Genomic DNA, 6,000 nt, shown 5'->3' with positions numbered 1-6,000 from the left:
CACTTTGACCAAGGACCTTTGAAACCACAGAACAAATGGACAACATAACCAGACTTTCTCAGGTTTCGAATGTTGGAATTATGAGACAGGTTATAAAACAACTATGTCTTCTCTTTTTAATAGCTAAGGAAGGGAGGGTTTTTTTGTGTGTGTTTTTTAAATTTCTGGAGGAAGTGCACTTCTGGTTGGAGAAAAAAGAATAAGAAACAAGAAACTATAAAAAGTAACCTAATATGTTTTAAAAAGAACTAATGTCTACAAATAAAAATAATAATAACCAAAACTAAACACTCAATAACATATTAAATATAACTAAAGACAAAATAAAAGAACTAAAAATAGGTTAGAATAAATTACCCAGAATGTCATGAGAGATAAAAATGTGAAAAATATGAGCATTAAGAGATATAAAGAATAGAATGAGGAAGTCTGATGTATACTCTGTTGAAGCTCCACTAGAAGAAGGAGACAGAATGATCAGTTTTTTCTCTTGTCTCTTTATTTTTTAATATAAAATTATTTAAACATACATGGAAGAAAAAAGTAGAGAATAGTATTATAAACTCTATATACCCATCACCCAAATCTCATCATTATTGAGATTTTGCCACATTTATTCATCTTCTTTCCTTTTCTTTATTTCTTTCTTTATTAATATAGTTTAAAGCCATTCCCAGAGACCATATCATTTTGCCCTTAGAGGCAATATTTGAATATTAAATTACTGAGAATTTTCTAAAACCAATTAATACACAGATATCATACACACAGATTCAAAAATTCTAACCATTCCCAAGCAGGACAAAGAAGAATAAATTCACACTTGGACATTTGGTACAAAAACTTCAGAACACCAAGGCAAAGAGAATCCAAAAAGCAGCCAGAGGTTTACATACCCAGGCAGTTAATAAATGACAGAGTCAAGTGTCCTTTCGGGGTCATTTAGTTCTAAATTCAGCATCTTCCCTCAGTACTACACTAAGCCTCTATACCATAAGCCCCCTGATTCAGAGAGTTTATATATTTATGTCCTGTTTCGGAACTGGGGCCAGAAGAACTAATGTCCAGTCCTTGACTGGTCTGTTTTTACCTAAAGATTTATATACTAGGCAGGGACTTTACAGCTCAATGACTTTAAATCTTCATTTTATAAATGAGAAAATGGGTCCTAAGTGAAGAGACTTGCTAAGGATAACAGCTAATATTTCATTGCCTGGATAGCCAGGAAGTGCATGCTTGTGATGGAAACTGCTAACCATATCCAAAATTTCTGGAGAAAGCTAGCTACAAGGAAGAAATTTTTAAAGATGGGGGAAAATTCCATCTGACTGGAAAAAGTTGGGCTTTATAAATATCTCTTTCTTTAATTTCCTAAAGAGAAAAAGTAACTGGATGTTCTTAAAACCAGCAGGTGAAGAAGTGAATGAATGACTTTTCTCTGGGAAGATTAGGAGCAATAAAAGAATTGGTAGAGTAAAAGCCACTAATGGCCAAGGATTAAAGGAGTCATGAGAGTAGACAATAAAGTGACATTTAATTCCAGCCTAGGTCAGACATTTTTGGAAAGTGTGAGCTGTACAGAATATTTTAATCTTTGTAAATTGAGGATTCAACAATTGATGAGCAGAGGATTCACCATAAAGTTACCAATATATTTTTAAATATTTTCCCCCCAATTTTTAGAAGTTACCCATGCTTATTAGAGGAATTTCAGAAAATAGTGAAAAATATACACAATAAAGTAAAAATCATCAATAACAGAATAACTAAGAGTTGACTTTGCTAATGTATTATCGTTCCTTCTCATCTTCCATGCACGTAAGTATGTTTTTACAGCTATCACTGTGCTAGACATCCCTATTCATACATCTTTGATGACAATGCATTCATCTCCTTTAAATAAATTCCTAGAAGTGAGGTTATAAAGGTGAGAACTTTGTAAGGCTCGTGATATATTACCAAATTGACTTTCAGATGGTTGTAATAATTTACATTTCCACGAACTTTATTAAAGTAAATAGTTCTGGAGTTCCACGCTAGGGGTTTGTTCATTCAGCTGTGTAGAGCATATGATGAACTATTATGCAGCCACTGAAAATCATACTTTTAAGCCTATATAATGATGCAGGAAATGCTCACAAGGTAACATTTAAAGAAGTTAAAAAAGCAGGGTACAACACATTATACACAACATGACCCCAATTTTGTTCAAAATACCACATGTATATCTAGAAAATACACATGAACATGTAGAAAAGAAACTGAAAGGAAAAACACTAAAATATGAATAACAGTCAGCAGGGAACACAGAGTTGTTATAAAATAGCAGAGTTGTTAAGAGATTAGGCTTTTAGTCAAATAAAGCTGTGTTTAAGTCCCAACTTTGCCATTTATAAGCTCAGGCTTACAACCTTGGGCTAGTAATATGACTTTTCTAGGTCTCAGTTATCTCCTTTTTTTAAAAAAAGAAAAAGAAAAATGTTAAAAAATAAAAAATGTGGAAAATAAAACTGCTTTATAGGTTCATAGTAAGGATTAAAAGAATGGAATGCATGAACGAACAACAGCTCCTGAGATACGGTAAGAAATCAATATGCAATTGTTATTGTTGTCTTTGCATAACATGACTACAGTGGATTTTATTGTCTTTTGTATATTTTAAAAAATATTTTTGTATATTTTTTAAATAAAAAGAATCTATTGCTATTATTACAGAAAAAATTACTCTTAAAAGAGAATGCTACTTCTTTATTGGGAAATTAAGTCATATTTCCATGTCTTTGTTTCTCTCTCTGCAAAACAAAAGTAAAACCCTAGGAATCTCACTGGTTTTACAAGACTTGTAGTGAAATAAAAATACTTTACATGTTTTGAGTGCTTTCTGTCTGCCAGGAACGAGGCAGTGGCACATCAAGGGCAGGGCAGTGGGAGTGGCTGACCTGATGCAAGAGTAGGGAGCACATCGTCGGCAGAGAATCTGAAAAAAACAATAAAGACGAGTCTGTCTGCTTTTTATTATTACCATGTGTCCACAATGTATGCAATGTTAGTGATAAAATACTCTTCCCTAAAAAATATTTGGTTGCTCTGTCTCCAAAACTGTTGAGTTTTAATGATGTGCACATGCATATGTGTGTGTGCATGTACACATACACTTATATAAGTTTACTATATAATATGTATATATAATACTTATTATATAATGTGTGTACATGTATATATACTTTGAATTAGCAAGCATTTATTACTTACCTCTTAATAAACATTGTATTCTACATGAAAGTTAATTTGGACAACCACCAGTTACACAGTCAGCGCTGGCACTCATGGGTGTGGCTGCATGGGTTTGCTTTGAGAGGAAGCACATAATGGTTAGAAATTGTTCATACTCACTGAAAGTTCATGTCTCCAGTCCCTGAGCGTGGCATATTCTTACATTTAAACAGTAGATATAAATAGATAACACATTGGTTCTAATGATAAAGAAGCAAAACTGGATTAACTTAATTCAATCATTTGAACTGGCAATTTGAACTTTTAATTTGGGTATAAAACTTAAAAAAATGAAACAATGTGAACTACATGGTGTGATCATGGTTTTTGGTAGGTGTAAATTTTAGTTCACCCAAAACACACATTTTAGTTTTAAAAAACTGAAATGTATTCTTTTTCATTGTTAACTGCTTTGAAACAAAAGAATAAATCAAGAAAATGATTATGTCTGATAACATTTTTGCCATGCCAGGTGTCAAACATGCCAGGTACACCATTGCAACCTTGCAAAGTGCTCTCCTTCTTTTAATAATCATGGTGCAATGTCACAGACAAGGAGAATTTACGTAACTTGGACAAGGTCCCACAGCTAGTAATTTGCTGAGCTGGTTATCAAATCCACATTTGTCTGACTCCAGAGCCCAAGATTGTAAACAGTGTGTCAAGATGTTTGGGTTGCTAACAAGAGAGGCAAAGTGAGGAATAAAGGTCGTTGAGCTTCAGGCTCCTCTTGTAAAAGGAGCCTTGCTTCAGGGAAGTTCATTATTTTTGCCATGAACCTTGGTTTCTAGATTGTAAATTATCTGTACCAATATTCTCCTAAGCAATTCCTCAAGGGCCTGAAAGAGTTTATGCACCTTCCCATAGGAAGCAATTTACCTTCCTTTCCCAGGAGAAAATGGCCCATTAGACATTTTCTCCTATTACCTAGTCACTTTAACAGACTGCAGTGGATTGAATTATGTCCCCCCAAAACTCATTGAAACTTGAACTGTGTTCCCCAAGTCTCATGTATTAGAAACTTAGCCCCCACTGTGACTGTTAAGAGGGTGGGAAATCCTATCACGGTAATTGAAAGGTGGGGCCTTGAAGAAGTGATTGGTTTGTAAGGACCATGCTGTAGTGAACGGATTAAAAATGGTAGTCGGGTGTAGTTCTGAGGGCTTTAAAAGAAGAGGAGAGTCTGTCTTTCTGCTCTCTCTGTTTCCACCATCTTGCAGTATGAGGCCCCTTGGTCACTGTCACCACCACCAGATGGACTTTGGACTTGCCAGCCTCAGAAATTGTAAGCAATGAATTTCATTTTCTTTACTAATTTCCCAGTTCCAAGTGTTTTGTTACAGCAACACAAAAACAGACTAATACACAGATGCTTCATTTTTTTCCCCTAAATAATATTAAAATAATACAGAGGACCTATTTTTGGAGTTTAGAAGAGGATGCAATGATGATCCAAATGGGCTTTCTCAATAGGTTAATACATGAAAGCATTAGCGCTCATTCTATATTACATGTGCCTTGACATTTTACTTTGTAGAGAGGCTCCAATGTGTACAGTGTTTTTAAATGAAACTGCTCTCAAGCCACAACTTTTAATTCCACTGTGACATTATCCTTTCCTTCTCCCCGAAGTCATGAATGAGTTGTGTTTGGCAAGACATGAAGAAAATTGCTGATATCAGGAAAAGGACTGGTAATAGAATCAGAAATTGTGTGCTGGAAGTGTTGGGATCTGATTAGTAAAGTCTTTCCTCTGGCAACATTTCAATTAGAACTTTCTGCAAAAGGTCTCACTGTGAATGGCCTTAGGTCCTAGGGAGGCACTTGTGTGACAGAAAGAGGAGCAGGAAGAAGAAATGCTAGGAATTCAGACTTAAACATTCATTGAGAATATGTTATGTCATGAGGGTTCTTAGACTTTCTTCTTCACAACCGTCTCATGAGAGTTTTCTTTGTCCCTATTTTACAGATGGGAACATTGCTTTTAGCAGAGAGGCTAAGGGACTTGCTCAAGGTCTCACAGCTAGTAAATGGCAAAATAGGCATATAAACTCACCTGTCTCAAGTCCAAGGCTCTTTCCATATGCTACAGCTGTCTCCCCACACCATGGCCACTTCTGTCCCCAAAGCAGCATTAGGAAGTTATAAAAAGAAAATGCAGTGGTTACAAGTGTAGGCTCAAGAGTCAGACAGCTTGGGTTTGTATGTCAGTCTTGCCACTTAACAACTATTGGGCAGCAGGCAAGTTATTACCACTTAGAGCAGTGACAGTGACAACAATGTTTACTAAAGAGTCCGTTTCCTCTACATTTCATCTTCCTTAGATTATGTAAGGATATATGAGTAGGACTAGCTAATAAAACGCAACCAAAAGTAATATGTGTCATTTCTGGGCTGAAGCAGTAGAAAATCCATGGGTAATTATTCAATCCTTTCTTCTTCCTTAGAGATTAAAAGACTTCAAGTTGCACAGAGTGCAGCTAGCATGTCCTAGAGCCTCCATAAGCCTAGATACCCGAATGACTATGTGGAGCAGATACTACCATTCCCAGCTCTCCCCAGCTGGACCAATTGCTGTGTCATACATAATGTAGGGGAGAAATAAACATTTGTTCTATTAAACCACCTAGATTTGAGGGTTAATTTGTTATAGCAGTGTAATCCAGTCTAGACAATTTTTTATACCTCATTTTACTAATCTCTAAAATAATGATAATAACTTTCACT

The sequence above is a fragment of the Cynocephalus volans genome, chromosome 17 (assembly GCF_027409185.1).
Source record: "Cynocephalus volans isolate mCynVol1 chromosome 17, mCynVol1.pri, whole genome shotgun sequence".
Classification (NCBI taxonomy): domain Eukaryota; kingdom Metazoa; phylum Chordata; class Mammalia; order Dermoptera; family Cynocephalidae; genus Cynocephalus; species Cynocephalus volans.
This window is presented reverse-complemented; position numbering follows the sequence as displayed.